Consider the following 17,236-nt stretch of genomic DNA (forward strand, 5'->3'; position numbering starts at 1 on the left):
CACAGGCACACCCGATAGAAGGTCATCACATCGCGCCCATTACCCCTCCTTTAGATGGGTATAAACTCCTTTATTTTGGGTTTCCTCAGATATTTTTCCTTTGATAATATCGAAAGCTTTTTCGTGTTTTCATTGACTTTTTCCTTAGTTTTTATCGTCGTCTTTCTGTGGGTTTTATTGCCTTTTATCTCTTGTGTTTGTGTTTGTAAATATTATCTGGCCTCTTCGCGCCACTGCCGTGTTTACATTTTGTTTGAGTTCTGAGTCTTTTACGCCAGTGGGTTTATGATGCCTTTGAAGGATTTACGAGGAAGTCAGGTTTGTATTTCTTATTTTCTTCTTTTCTCCCAAACACCTGGTGGGATCATCCGCAAAAAAAAAATGACAAAAATTCTTTTTGAAAACAGGAATTACTCGTCATAGAAACATAATACTGAGTCTTCGTTGCCTCTGTCACTCTTATCATTTTTGAAGGAGCCTGAAGCAATTATTTTTTTAAGGAGCCCGTACCATACGAAAAGAAAAGAAAGATACTTACTTTCAATCCTAAATTATTCTTTGGTATGCTACGCTGATACAAACGTGGTCAACTTATCAATTTGATATATAGCTGTGCGGAGTTTTATCTTTTTTGTATTCAAACTTACTTGCGCTATACTTTCTGAGTTTCATTAAAGAATTACCATAAAATTAATAACTCGTTTCCGGTGGAATAATTATGTAGAAAACCAAATTTAAAAAGAAAGTTTCGTGGTTGTCTTTTTACCATTAAAAACGAGTTATACGACCTTTATTTGTGTATGTGTGTGTTTGTTCTATACGGCAAAACTAACATAGCTCCAGTTTATTTAGAAGACGGATGGGTTCACAGGAGAAAAATTCTGCCCCATCTCAGGGCATGCTGTCTCTTGACCTTTCTTGCGGATTAGTAATGTCATCTTTCATTAGACTCTACAAGGTTATAACTCCGTCAACAGTCTCTCTCTCTCTCTCTCTCTCTCTCTCTCTCTCTCTCCTTTATATGACAACGAGACCCGTGGCCTCCTAATTACACGCACCTATCAGCTGGATGGGTGATTGTATTCCCCTTCCCCTCATACCCCTTCCAACGAAATCCTCCCTTTCAATTCCATTCCATTCCATACCCCCCTACCCAGCATCTCTGATATACCCCTCCCCTGGTACCCTTGATGTAGTCCCCCTCCCTAAACCCTTAATATATCACCCCCCCCCTACTCCATTCATAACCTCATGGCTGAGAATAGGTTTATGAAATTATCATGGCATCAGCCCCAACCCCTATTTTAATGTGTCACGCTGTCAGGCGGTAGCCTTTCTTAGCCTCGTACATCTCTCCCCTCCCTCACTCCTTCCTCTCCTTCCTTCCTCCCTCCTCCAATCTTGTCCGTTTGGAGTTGACCCCGTGTTTTAATGTGTCACGCTGTCAGGCGGTAGCCTTTCATATCCCCTTGGCTCCTCCCCCTCCTCCTCCTCTCCTCTTCCTCCTCCTCCCCCTCCCCCTCCCCCCCCCTCCTCCTCCTCCTCCTCTCCTCCCCCCCCTTGTCCCGTTTTAATCCGACGACGCCCATCCCACGCCCGTGTTTTTATTGCGCGGGTTTTGCTTTCTCTCCTTTTGTGCCTTCGCGTGTTAACGGTGGGAGTCGCGGGCGAGGGTCAGAATGCAATCGGGCCCGTTGGAGTCGCAGGTACCGTGTGGGTTTATGTCCGTTGCGTGGGTCTGTTGGGTGTCCTTCGGTTTGAGTGTGCGTGTGTGTTTGTTTGTTTTGTCTTTTATGTGCCTTCTTAGTTTTTTCTTTAAGAATGTCTGTCTTTTATTTGTCTTTCTTTAGGTCAGTTTCTTGTGTGTTTTTTTGGGGGGTCTGTTGCTAATTTGTTTTGCTGTCTATCACTATAAGATAGCTAATATTGTCGTTTAAGCTTTTTTGTGTGTGTGTGTGTGCTTGCTTGTTTGTCTTTCTTTATGTCGTTTTCTATTGTGTTTTTGTGTCGCTAATTCGTTTTGTTGTCTATCACTAAAAGATAACAAATATTATGCCTGTTTTTTTTTTTTTTTTTTAACTTTCATGTCGTTTATGTGTTTTTTGTGCTTGCTTGTTTAGTATTTTATATTTCTGTCGTGGACTTGTTTCCTTTTGTTTTTATGTCTGCTGCTGATTTGCTTTGGTCGTTTATCAAAATTTTTTTTAGAGGGAATTGCATTTTGAAGAAATATATTCAGTTTTTCCTTCATTTTTCTGATTCGTGCTTTTTATGCTCTACTTGCTTTAGAGTTGCTATGCTTCGTCCAGTTCCTGTTATCCGAGGTTTGTGTTTTTATTTGACCACACTTTGATGTTGATAATTGTGTACTTGAACACAGGTTTCATTATGTGAAATGACACTCATTGATTTTAAAAAATATGTTATGAAAACGAAGATCTTTCATTTAAGGAGCTCTCTCTCTCTCTCTCTCTCTCTCTCTCTCTTCTCTCTCTCTCTCTCTCTCTCTCTAAGTTAATAGTATCAGGCATTTTGGGTTACTTATCTCGAATCTAAGTACGAACAATCAAAATGTTACAACTTACTTTTCCGTAGATAAAGATTTTATTTATTGTCTACTCGCTATTTTGTTCATAATAATAATAATAATAATAATTAATTAATAACTAATAATAATTAATAATAATATAATAATAATAATAATAATATAAATATATTATTATTGATTATTATAATTATTAATTTTGATTATTATTATTATTATTATTATTATTATTATTGGCTACTACTACCATTATTATTATTATTATTATTATTATTATTATTATTACACCATTGTGAGATTTTCTGTTTGTGTAATACTTTTAACTATTTCATGTTTGTGTAATACTTTAACTATTTCATTATTTTGTATGGAAAACGTTCCGTTGATGTTTAAAAAACAAAAAAAGTCGAACAATTTGTGACATTTAACATTGCACAAATGTTAAAATGTGTAGGAATACACCCGCGGAAATTTCTATATTATTACGACGCCTAGACGAAAATCAGATTAATGTACATTGGTTTTTCGCTTTTATTTATTGACACCAACTAATATAGGAATCAAATTGTACCCCTGTTTTCTGTTTCGTCGAGGACTTGGCGTCGACTACATTAAAATAAAAAAAACTTATTTATTTTTTTATTATTATTTACAGATTTTATTCAGATGGACAACCGTTTATTGGAATATTTTTTATTTTGTATTTTGTCATTTTATTGCTTGCATGTTTTCATATTACTGAGAAAATATGACCAGTTGTGTCATCAGATTTCGAGGATAATTGTGGTAAAATCTCACGTTTGGCACAAAGGAAAATTATATTCTTGTTTTCAACTTTGATAATTGCAGTAGGAGTGAAAAGTCAGAAGTCAAGCCAGGAATTATTATTATTATTATTATTATTATTATTATTATTATTGCGGTTGTTGCTATTGTTATTGTTACTTAGGGTAGATTTTTATTCTTTTATTTCATATTTTATTTTTTATTCAATTTTGTATTTTGATTAATTTCCTTTTTAATTTTATTTTTTATATTTAGTTTTGCTATTTTTATTTTATAATGTTTATGTCTGTTATCATTTTTTATATATTTGTGTTTACTTATCCCTTTATTTTCTTAATATTTCTTTTTTTCCAATCTGGTCTTAAACCCTTTTCATGTTATTCTTTGAATAAGGAATTAGAAAAAAAAAAGAAGATAAACAGCGAAGAGTGACAGATGAATGCGTAAAAGGAGGCTTATCCAGAAAGAGCTTCCTGCCGATATGACGTGAAGAACTTTCGCAAAAGATCATGGGTTCTTTGGACGCAAAGCTTTATAGCCTTGTGAAACTCTCTGCTCTCGAGGTATGAAAAGGTCCAGACAGACGGCGCACCGTCAACAATGGCGCATCCTGAATGCAAATAGGAGAAGAAGAAGAAGAAGAGTAGGGTATGGAAATATGGAAGAATGAAAGCCTGTTACGTAAAGAAACCATCTTGTTAGAGGCCACTTGTAGTACGAAAAGCTCTGGACGAGATAAATGTTTGAAAGAACTACTTCTTTGATGTTGAAATACTTTTAAGAATAACACCTGAAAGTAGTTTCACCTTGAAAAAAAATAAAAATTAGTCACTTCAGTAGTCATGTATGTAAACAAGTAAAAAAATGCGTATAATGCTGTGTGAACCGCTGTCCATGAAACTTTCAGCCAGGGTCTGTTGCTGATCTGTCCTATATCGTTGCCAGACGCACGACCGCTGCTAACTTTAACCTTAAATAAAATCACAACTACTGAGGCTAGAGGGCTGCAATTTGGTATGTTTAATGATTGGAGGTTGGATGATGAAAATACCAATTTGCAGGACAGATAAAGTGCGGACGGACAGACAAGCAGCCATCTCAGTAGTTATCTTTTACAGAAAACTAAAATTGAGACGGTCAAATTAGCAGCAATGTGGACAAATAGGGGCAGTAGTTATTTTGATGGTGTGATGAAAAATCTAAGAAAGAAAAGAGAGCTAATATATATATATATATATATATATTATTATATAGATATATATATTAGTATATGAAAATATATCATTTGGAAGGTAAAGTGAATTTAGATATTAAAGGACATTTGTAGCTTGAATTGATATATAAATGGATCGACGGTTCGATGTGAAATTATCATTATTGGATACTATATATATACTATATATATATATATATATTTATATATACTATTTAGTACTGATCAAATCATAAATCAACATGAGACGTTAAAAAATATAATTAATCGTTACCATTTAAGAATTTATAACTACAAACAAATTTAACATTTCCTCAGCATGTATCCACGACAAATTCATACCTAATGCAAAAACGTTTTAGATTATGTATGAATCTGTATGTGTGAATATGTATGTATGTGTGTACGTGTATGCGCGCACGCACGCGAGACCAGGCACCTTGGTGTCTGTGGGCAACATATCTCGGTCATTTTCACTTCCCCTTTCTCCCTCCCTCCCTGCCTTGTTTTCCTCAGCCCCCTACGAGGCTGGGCCTCGGAACCCCTGTTAGTGCATGGTAGGGACGGCGCCCCCTGTTGAGTGGCTCGAGGGGGCGGAGCCTCTCACATGGCCCAGCACCCGCGCCACGATGGAGAACTTGTATTTGCCTCAGTCTAACTACTTTGCGTTTCTTTCTTTTATATGTTTTATTTATTTGTGTTTTGTTTCGTTTAAAGTGTTGGATTTTTTTACGTCTGTATTTATGTATATCTTTTAACTATGTTTTCTTCATAAATGTATATTTTTTTTAAGCTTTTAGTTCTTCCACTTATCTACGTTCTGTACCATATCGATCATTTTATCAATTTTATCTAATAATAATATAATAATAATAATATAATAATAATAATAATATAATATTAATAATAATAATTTAAATTTGGAAGGATTCTCTTAAACAATTTCTGTTGAATAAAATGGCAGAATTCAGCGATTAATCTTATACATTATCTTTTCTATTATTCTTATTACTCGCTTTTCTGGATCAGCGATACTTGGCAATAATTGGCCAATATTCATGTTGGGAATAATGCTGAAAGTGGTATTTTATTTAGAACAGGATTTATTAGTCAAAAACCGGTATTATCAGAACAATGATAATAATAATATCCAATGTCCATGATTTAGCCAATCTAGATTAAAGGTATATATTTTTCCTAGAAGCTAGCAAAGATATAAAGGACACATTTTTAATAAATTAAACAAAAGTCTGTTATAGTAATTTCTTGCTTGGTTTTTATTTTCTTCTCAATTCTCGTCTTTCAGTCAGTCTCGTAGATTAGATATCACTACAAATAAGATTTATTAAAGGTTGTGTGAGTGTGTTGTTGTTATGAAAGTTGCAGTCTTTGCTTTTTGCGCGATTTATCTTTTCTTTTCAGCTGTAGTTCAATCTGCTGTCTCTGGTTTTGGTTTATTTTCGCTTACTCGGGGAGTAAGCTTATGGACTACTTTGTTGTTGTTGGGGGAGTGGGGGGGGGGGGGGGGGGGGGGGGGGGGGCCCGCTAGGAAAAGTCTATGAAAGAGCCTAAAAAGGTCTGAAAAATGAGTTTGGCGTTAAGTTAAAGATACGCGAATTTTAGGATAGGATATTTATGATTTGTTTATTACAATGAAAATGTAAAAAATAAATAATGCGCATGTTAAACAGTACATAACAATTATTTCTGATAAAATATGGCATATTTATTTTAATGTTCCTTGGTGAAACAAGGCTCTATTTGACAGTAGATTTTAGCACGTTTTAAATCTGGCACGCGTCACGAGGTAGCTGGAGGTTGGATCACGCCTTGCTTTATTATTAATTCTAATTGACATATTAAAAGTGCTTTGTTTACTAACCTGGCTTTACACGGCATCGATCTCGTGATGGGGATAAACTGGTTAGACCCGTTTCGTGATAAATCCTTTGTGTCGCTGTAACCAAAACCGTCGTGTACCTGGTAGTTATTCGACTTCTGGTAGTTCGTAGCTGATGTGGATAGATGCATGGGGCTAGTAACTTTATCTTGTAGAGTTTTCATGAGAACTGGAAGTTTAACACTTTCTAACGAGCGCATGAGTGGCGTGGTTGGTATGGTCTTTGCCTGCCACCTCGGTGGTCGCGAGTTCGATTCTCGACCATTCCATTGAGGGGTGAGAGATGTGTATATTTTTTCTGGTGATAGAAGTTCACTCTCGACGTGGTTCGAAAGTCACGTAAAGCGGTTGGTCCCGTTGCTGAATAACCACTGGTTCCATGCAACGTAAAAACACCATACAAACAAACAAACACTTTCTAACGGTAATTAGAAAAGAACAGTAATTAATAGGGTTGCAGAATTTCCATGAAATCATCACATTAAAAAAAAATGCAGTCATGACCTGAACGTCAAGTGAGAAACAGGACAGGACTGCATTCCTGAACTCCGTTTGAAGAAACGTAAAACGCAAAATGATTAGTACATAATACGACACCAACGAAGATCATGTTCAGTGCGACGAAATATAATAAAAATATTGAAATGATCGTGTTGTGAGTAGAGAAATTTATTTCAGATTAATCTTTCGTCCTTGGGACATCAGACTTTCACAAGAAAATACCGTTTTTAAAATGACCCAGGAAGAAAAAACGCTCTTAGTGCATTTTCTTTGTATTACCTTTTTTTCAGGATAGTGTTAAATTAATATCGTTAGGGTTTTTTTTATCGAAATTGTTTATTAAATTCAGTACAAATTACAGCAACAATAGCAAAAAATGCACCGTAATTTCTTCTTACTTCCTGTGTTGTTTGGGACGACATAATTATATTTTGATAATTATACCATAATTTTTCGGTGTTCTCATTATTATTATTATTATTATTATTATTATTATTATTATTATTATTATTATTATTATTATTTCTCTCTAAATGTACGTGTTCCCTGTCTTTAAATAATCATTATCAACACATCTCTTACTTTCTGTTTTTATGCATACCTTCCGATACGAATCATATCTTAAAAACTCCCCCCACCCCCACCCCGCCCCACCCCACCAACCAACCCAACCACTCCCCACGAGCCATATACCCCCCGCCCCACCAAAATCCAGGAGGCATATACGCATAAAAGACAGGAAGAAGGCGAGGGTGGAGTTAGCTGAGATTAAGCTGTCGTTCAGGTAACATGTTAAGCCGACGTTTCCTCAGGATCTGACTGAATCTTCCTCTTCCTTCTGGATTTGAGGGCGTGGGTGTGCGCGTGCGCGAATGGGCGTAGTAGATGTTTTCCTGTAGGCGTGAGTGTAACCGCGTGCTGTACAACTGTAGATATATTTATATATTATATATATATATATATATATATATATATATATATATATATAGAGAGAGAGAGAGAGAGAGAGAGAGAGAGAGAGAGAGAGAGAGAGATTTATATATACATTTATATATATGTATGTATTCACTACTTGATAAGGGTGGGAGTTAGTCCACCGAAATATAGTCCTTAGCTTTAAACCAGAGTGGGCCCTTTATACTTGAGATGAATCCTATTTTAACAGAAGAATTTATTTGTGTATATATATATATATACATATATATATTTATTTATTTATTTATATAAGAATTTCTCCATTCCCAATTGTCCCTCGTGATCCCGGACTCGGTGACCCGTGATCTTGTAACGCCACGATATATATGATATGATATATCAGTCTCTTATCCTACTTTATCGTCAGCGTTCTCTCTCTCTCTCTCTCTCTCTCTCTCCCCCTTTTTTTTTCCTTTTTTTTTAATGGCGAGGTCTTTGCCTTTAATTGGATGTTTGTGGTAAGCGATAATTTCGCGGTGGTTGGCGGTTTTCATAACTGCCGCTAGAGGTGTCTATCTGGATGCTGGTCCTTCCCCCCCCTACCCCACCCCCTCCCCTACAACAACCCTGCTGTGTTAGTCGTGGTGGGGGATATGATTTATCTATATGGTTTGAGGCACCTCTCTCTCTCTCTCTCTCTCTCTCTCTCCTAAATTGGTAAAATAAACATTCTCTCTCTCTCTCTCTCTCTCTCTCTCTCTCTCTCTCTATATTACGACCCATTTTACTCGCCATAAAATTTTATGAATTTACGTTATACGCCTTACATAAAAATACATTGCATTCATCTGTTGATAAATTTAAAAATTATTATATTTAATTGTGTTTATTTTTCTTCCTTCAGTAATCTATTCTTCTTTTTATGTATGACCTTTTAACTATTATACTTAATCGTCATAAGATTATATTCAGTTGTGTTTATTTATCTGCTTTCAGCAATCTATTCTTGTTTTTATGTATGGCCTTTTAGCTGTTATACATAATCATCTTATTTATTAGTAGTGTAGCACCCCTGCCGTAGGAGTGACGGTAATATAAGAGATGGTCAGGATGATAATTGCGTCTTTCGTAGAAGCCTTTGGCGAGAGAGGCTTGTTCCTGTCTGGATTACCGAAAGATGGCGGTTGTGATTTAAAAAAAAAAAAAAAAAAAAAAAAAAAAAAAAAAAAATTATTTGGATACTCATTCCGTGTCATAGGAGGAGGATTTGGTTAAAACAAGGCGCGATCCGACCTCCAGCTTACTTGGGTCGCACGCTAAAATCTACAGTTAAATAGAGCGTTGTTTCACCCAGGAGCGAAAAGTGAAATAAATATGCTACATTTTATTAGAAATAATTGCTACGTACTGTTAGCATGCACATTTATTTATTTACATTTTCATTCAAATAAATTTATCATTCAAATAAATATGTCGTAAATATACTATCCTAAAATTCCTGTATCTTTCACTCAACGCGAAACACCTTTTTCAGACCTTTTTCTTTCTCACACGTCACCTCTCCTCCTCCCCCCCCCCTCCCCCACCACCAGTGTTGCAACTTTTTATTTTTCAAAAATCAGGATATTTACTGAAATAAGCCCGAATAAATCTGTATATTGCAAAATTAATCTGTAAAATAAAAATCTGAGGAACGTGTAGCTTAAGTTTTTAGCATATGTTACTGAAAATGGCATGTAATTCAGAGGAAATGAAGTGGTTGAAGGAAAAATACTTTAAAAACTCAGAATTTATTTTTTCCTGCTTTTTGATGATAAGCAGTTCCACCATAGCACTTGACTTTGAGTAATTAAAAGTAAACAAATCTTAATCGTGTTGAAAAAAAACTATATACTATATTTAAGATTAATCTGTTTATGTGGCAGTCTGCCCTGCTACTCTCATGTCTTGTATCACCCCTTACCTCTCCTACTTTCTCCTCCTCCTCCTCCTCCTCCTCTCCTCCTCCTCCTTCTCTCCTCCTCCTCCTCCTCCTCCTCCTTCTTTTCTCCTCCTCCTTCTCTTTTCCTCCCCCTCCTCTTTTCCTCCTCCCTTCTCTTCCTCCTCCTCCTCCCGCGTTTCCTCCTCTTTGATCTTGCCGTATTGAAGTTGTACATAACAGTTGTCGAGTCTTTTCGAGGGGGGGGGGCCGCATTTCACCCCCGAACAATGGCGTCAGCAGCCCCGAGGCCCGTTTGTCATTTCGACCCGCATTGTCCGGATGCCAAATTCATTACCAGAATAATCGCTGTCATTTTAATTAGCGCTTCTCGAACTATTGTGTGCCTATTGCTGTATATTTTCCAGCCCCGCCCTCCCACCACACACACACACAATTTGGATGCTGCCTTTCTAGTAGATGGCGCCGTACTAAATCATCTTGCATCTGGAAGGCGTGCGCGCGTTCTGACAATCCGTATGGTACGGGTATGATACGCCTTCCGAGTTGTACTTGTCTCGCGCTATCGAGGTGTAATTTCATGTTATTTCTGATACGGATAGACTTTCCTTTTGAGACTCAAGGCTATTTTTCTTTCTCCTGATTACAACTCTATTGTGGAGTTTTGAGAAAGAAAATTATATTAATTAGCTACTCAAGTTGTGTAGATTGTTTAAATAGGAGATTGTAGAGTTGAACATAATGTATACATGAACACTCATCATCAAACACACACACAAATACTCACCCCTACCAGTCCTGGTAATTACACACATTTGAGGAATGTTTATTTTTTTAAATTAATGCCTCCTGAGGATATTTTGAATTATTATTACTAATAATAATAAAAAACAAGTGCACGATTGGCATTCTCCTTACCCAGATTTATGGGCACCTCACTCGTGGCACACGGAATCAAAACGCTGAAAAAAATTATATTTAATTAATTATATATATAATAGAATTTTCTTGACAGCAATGTAGTTTTTAGTTTTCTGTCCGCCGTTAGGTCTTAAAAACTACTGAGGCTAGAGGGCTGCAAATTGCTATGTTCATTATCCACTCTCCAATCATCAAACATATCAAATTGCAGCCGTCTAACCTCAATAGTTTTTATCTTATTTAAAGTTTAATTAGTTACGAGCGTGCGTATGGCATCGCTATCGGTGCCAACAACGCAGGCCATCACCGGGCCGTGTCTGAAAGTTTCATGGGCCGCTGCTGAGAGAATCATGGACCGTGGCTGAGAGTTTTAAACAGCACTATACGCTGTACAAAAAACTCGATTCACCGAAGATATGAAGTCGCTTTCTCTCTCTCTCTCTCTCTCTCTCTCTCTCTCTCTCTCTCTCAAGAAGCCAGTTGAAGGTAGAATATAACATTTTTCGTTCGTTTACAAACTATAATGTTGTGATCTTCGAAGTTCTCATCTTCGAAATCATCTAAGTTATTCAAGGTCAAAGTGCGGAAGGAATAAAAAAAAAATACAACTGTGATATAGATAATATCGGCTTGATATTAGTACTAGTAGTAATAGCAGTATTGATTTTCGTGATGAGAGTTAAGGTGCAGTCAGTATCAATCGGAGAAAGAGCTATGATGATATCGTATACTGAATAACGCTACTACGCTCTATGACTACTGCTACTACCATAAAAATTAGTATTAGTTAGAACAGGTAAGTCGCGATTCAGAAAACTTCCGATATTGAATTCATTATCACGGCCAACGAAAATATTTTGGCAGGCGTCCATTAACTGCGTCCCCCAATGAACCCTCCATTCCTGGGCCCGTACCCAAACAACTACGAAAGCCCTCCATTCTGGCCACACACATTTTACATCACACACATACACACCAACCAAACTTAGATGGAAGAAAGCAAAACACATTAAATGCCTCTGGATGCCATAGACTGGTAAATAAGCTAAATAGAAATATTAAGGATAGAAATCCTCTAATACACAATGAAGATGGATAAAATATGTCCTCATCTTCACCTGTAATAGGTGAAGTGTGGGTGATACCACATTATTATTATTATTATTATTATTCTTAATTATTAAATATTTCAAAGATGGAGAAAAATAGTCCGCTCATCTTCACCTGTTATAGGTGAAATGTGGGTGATACCAACATTGTATTGTTATTATTATTATTTTATTATTATTATTATTATTATTATTATTATTATTATTATTATTACAAAGATGGAGAAAAATTATGTCCCTCATCTTCCACGTGTTTACAGTGAAGTGTGGGTATACACCATTATTTAATTATTATTATTATTATTATTATTTATTATTAATTATTATTATTATTATTATTAATTATTATTATTACAAAAGATGGGAAAAATATGCCCTCACTTTCACGTGTTTTAGGTGAAGTGTGGGTGATACCACCCTATTATTATTATTATTTATTATTATTATTATTATTATTATTATTATTATTATTATTATTATTTTATTATTATTATTGGAGAAACAAATCCACTGTTATGTAAATGTACATATATTTAAATTTAAAAACAGCAAGGATAGCTTTCGGGAATCTGTTCGGTTCCCCTTATCAATTGATAAGGGGAACCGAACAGATTCCCGAAAGCTATCCTTGCTGTTTTTAAATTTAAATATATGTACATTTACATGATAGTGGATTTGTTTCTCCATTTGAAGACTCGTGCTACTATGAGGATTTTTTTTAATTAAATGTCCTCATCTTCACGTGTTTTCGGTGAAGTTTGGTTGATACCACATTATTATTATTATTATTATTATTATTATTATTATTATTTATTATTATTATTATTATTATTATTATTATTATTATTATTATTATTTGGTAATTGGATTACTGTTTGTTTATTATGTTCACATTCTTGGGATTTTGTAGCGACTTGTCAAGAAGCTGTCATCAAGTATCCAATCATTTCCTACGTATTTGCAAAAACATTTTAACATCATTAAGACGAGATAACACGAGCATCAACATGCGAAGTTTCAATTTCGCCAGCGATCTTGCTTATTAAGCGAAAAATTTGACGGGAGAGTCCTTGAACTTTCCAGAAGAAGTATGCGTTTAACTCTGTCTTTGAAGGCTAATGAAATTAGAATATAATATTATGCCGGTAACCGTTTATATGTTATTTTTCTTTTTGGATATTTGGCTTTATAATGATGTAAAATGCGACTTGAAAGTATGCTGTAATTCTGTGATCAAATTCATTTATCCTCAAGATTAAGATTGGACTATTGGTCTTCTTGTTATGGCCCGCCACCAATTTTTCTAGTTTTCGAAACGGTGTTCGTTGGTCAAATCGGTAATTTATTGGAGTGACGGAAACAATACAGTACCCTTGTGTGTGCGTGTGTGTGTGTGTGTAGAGAGAGAGAGAGAGAGAGAGAGAGAGAGAGAGAGAGAGAGATTAATTTTTAGCAAGTGTCAAAACTGTGCAACGCCCAAGCGTGTACACACACACGCACACACACACACACACACACACTGCTTAACTTTACTTCCAAAAAAGACCTGTCCATATATCGCCATCATAAAGCTTGAGGCGTTTGCTTTATGCCTCACACGCTCATACAGAGGAAGAGAGAGAGAGAGAGAGAGTGAAAGCGGCGTCTTTCATGTCCGGGCCCTTTCATCCTAATTTTTTTCACTGGCCCGCGGAAAATTTCATTCACACGTACACACACACACGCACGCACAAGCGCGTGCAGTGGTGGCTGTGTTCCTGGGGGGCGCCTCCCCCCTCCGTCTCCCTCTCTCCTCTCCAGGCCGGGAAGAAAAAATATTGCTTCTTGTAAAGCGTACATAATGGTTCTATTATGTCTCTATTATCTCTCTCTTTCTCTTGCTCCTTCTCCCTCTTCCTTGTTGGCTGATTTATCCCTTTGTGCGTATTCCCTTTTCTCCACCTTTTTCCTGGAGGGGGCCGGTGAGGGGGGGGGGGAGGGCCGGGAGTGGGGGATGGGGGCTGGCCCGGCGGGGGTTTGACTGGAGGGAGGGTGACTTTTCGTCAGGTGTTTTAGACCTTGTGGTTATGTCTTTATTCTCTACCTTTTCTATCGTCATTTATCGTATATTTTCTACGTTTATTTTAAATTCCTTTACCAAGTGATACCGCTCTTATTGCATTTTTTTTTATTTATTTCATTTTTGTTTGTGTAATTTGAGTACGTTTATCTATTGCCTCCCAATCTTTCACTTGTTTATTTCAAGTATTTTGTATTTTTTTTTTTTTCATCTTGTTCCATTTTCTTTCTTTCTTTTTACTTTTTTTTTTTTTTACCTTAATTTTACTTGAAATCCCTTCTTGTACTCGACGTCATTTTCCCTCTTGATTGTTCTTGAGTATTCTTTGTTCGTAAGGTTTCATTCCTTACGACTCTCTTTCCATTCATTTTCCCCTTCATTATTCATTGGCTTCCTTTGAGTAAGCACCTCCCTCCCTCCCCACTGCAATGTACGAAATATTTTACACACGCCATTATAATATATATATTATAATAATATATATCTATATATATATATATATATATTAATATATATATTGTGTGTGTGTGTGTGTGTGTGTGAGTGTATGTGTATAGCATTTGAAAATATTTTACCAAATTTTTACTTACAATCTTTAATCTTTGTACTACTTAGAATCATAGGCTTTCCGGTAGTTAATTAATGAGCAATATTTTCCCCTACGACCCGTAGATCATTCATTGCGCCTTTATTTAATCATCATTCTCTTCAAACGAAAGACCCCTTTGGCGTCCAAGACATTTTTCCCCAATTTAATCTCGCTCTCTGTACCTGTGTGAAGTCTTCACCACTTGGCCACGACAATACAGCACTTGGAGGTAGCTCCCCCCTCAATTGAGGACCAGCAAACAATCCAGAGAGAGAGAGAGAGAGAGAGAGAGAGAGAGAGAGAGAGAGAGAGAGAGTTAGAGATGATTGGGGGTCAGGGAGAGAGAGACAGAGGCAGAAAGTGAGAGTAAAACAGTTAGAGATGATTAGAGGTCAGGGAAAGAGAGAGTGTGTTAGAGATGATTTTGGGGGTAGAGAGAGAGAGAGAGAGACAGACAGACAGAGACAGACGGGGGAGGAGTAAAAGAGTTAAGGATGATTTGGGGGTCAGGGGAAGGGAGAGACAGACAGACAGACAGACAAAGGGGCAAAAGTTAGGGATGATTTGGGGTCAGAGAGAGAGAGAGAGAGGGTAAAATAGTTAGGGATGAATGGGGGGGGGGGGGAGGGGGAAGGGGGAAGGCGGAGGGAAATGGGAAGTCATGGGATCCCCCCCCTCCACTTCCCCCTGTCCTCGCTGGCTGTAGAGGAGTTGTAAAATTCCCTTCTCCTCATCAAAGGCTTCCGGCCAGAGGCGGCGGCGGCGGCAGGGGCGGGCGGAGAAGAAGAAAAAGTAGAAGACTCCTTATGGAGGCGCTGGTCCACCGAGGCCTTCGAAGGGCTCTCCTCAGTCACTCCCGAGGCCCTTCCGTTGTTGAAGGGGGGTCAGTTTTTTCTCGGAATTGCTTTGGTGCTTTTTTTTTTTTTTTCTTTTTCTTTTTTTTTTTTTTCTTTTTTTTTTTTTCTTCTTTTTTTTTTTTTTTTTTGCTCTAGACTTGCTTGAGTAGGCGATTTTTATCGGTGTAACTTTGGTGACGGTTTTTCGTGTGCGTGTGTGTGTGTGTGTTTGTGTGTTTTATTTGTAATCACCTCTATGTTTTTTTTCACTCAGGATTTATTTTTTGTCCTTTGATCTTTCCCGTTTCTTAATCCTCCCTTGTTTTACTCTTCTGATATTTATGAATTATTTTGTCATTCTTTTCGTTCGTTTTAATCTGCCTTTTTCACTTGTCTTTCTATTACCTCTCCCTTTTTTTCATCTATCTGCCTTTTTCTTTCTTAGACATATTTCCCCTTTTCTGTTTCAATATCTCGCATTAACATTTGCATTACACTGTCATATTTTTGTATATTCTTCTGTTATTCCAGTCTCAGTATTATGACAATGTTTAAATTTTTTTTTTTTTTCTTTTCATGTCTTGAATTTTGTTCCACTGATATTTTTTATGCTTACTCGTCCGTGTAGCAATTGAAGTCAAGATTACAGTTAGAGGTCAAAGGTCAGATATCATTTTTTACATTTATTAAAATAATAACATTTTTTTAAAATTAAAATGGTATTAGAATTTTAAAATTATATGAATTTTTAAATTTTTCTTTTATTTTACTGAAATATATAATCATTTTATTAAAATTTCACTGAATTTTATTTTTTTTTCAATTTACTAAAATTTTATTAACTTTTACAAAAAATTTGTTAGGATTTTATTAACATTTATTAAGGTTTTATTAAAATTTTATTAAGATTTTGAAAAGTTTGATTAAAATTGATTAAAACTATTAAAAAAAAAATTCGAATTTATTAAAATTTTTTAATACACTGGACTTAGCAGCACTTACTGGGATTTTGTGAGAGTTGAGAATGTGACTTTTGAGAAAAGGACCTTTTCTGGCAACAGCGTAGCCTATTTAATGCTGTTTCGCCTGCTTCGCATTGTGTCCCTTTCCTTTTTCATCATTTCCACCTTTTATTTCCTTTTTTCCCTTTCCAATTTTTTTTTACTTTCATTCATTACCACTTTCAACCCCAAAACATTCTTCTTCTTTTTTATTCTTGTCCTTTTTCATCACGTTTCCTTCTTCTTCTTCCTTCATGTTTCCTCTTCTTTCAGCTCCCCCTCGTTTTTTTTTTTCAAGTCCCTCCTCCCACCTCGTTTTCATCTTCATCTCCTTTGAAATCATCATTTTTTCTGGAAATCCTCTTCCGCTCTTTTCATTACACTTATTTTCCTTTTATTTCCTCATTTACTTCTTTCATTGACTGTCTAGCATCATCACGAACCATCGGCCATTGTATACCTGATCGCTATTGATTTGGTTTGTATTTGTGCTTTAAACTTAACCATTTATTTAATGTATAGAATTTATATATGGTTACATTAGCAAGGAAATATCTCTGTGATATTTCTTTTCCGCCTCCATTATAAAGATATACACGCGCGTAACTATCCTCAGAAAGCATACTTCTTTTCATCTGCCTCTTAGAGAGTTGTGTGTGGGTGATTATACATACAAAGGCTACATATGTAACCCTCTTTAGTTACCTTGAAGCAGTATTCTTGTTTCCGTTTTCTATAAAGCGATGTTCTGTTCCGGAGCTGTTTTGTTACAGATTCACTTTTTATTGTTATGGGTAGTATGGTAGGCAGCTCCGCTTCTCCAAGGAGTAGTGAAACCATTCATTACATTCTCTCTCTCTCTCTCTCTCTCTCTCTCTCTCTCTCTCTCTCTCTCTCTCTCTCGTCCGTCTCAACGTCTCGG

General features: G+C 36.2%; 1 protein-coding gene across 1 annotated transcript in view; it reads left to right on the forward strand.

The window, feature by feature from the left end:
* The window catches only part of LOC135199413 (metalloprotease TIKI1-like), a 549,902-nt gene that overhangs the window by 517,804 nt on the left and 14,862 nt on the right, over positions 1-17,236 (forward strand).

The sequence above is a fragment of the Macrobrachium nipponense genome, chromosome 23, assembly GCF_015104395.2.
Source record: "Macrobrachium nipponense isolate FS-2020 chromosome 23, ASM1510439v2, whole genome shotgun sequence".
Lineage (NCBI taxonomy): Eukaryota > Metazoa > Arthropoda > Malacostraca > Decapoda > Palaemonidae > Macrobrachium > Macrobrachium nipponense.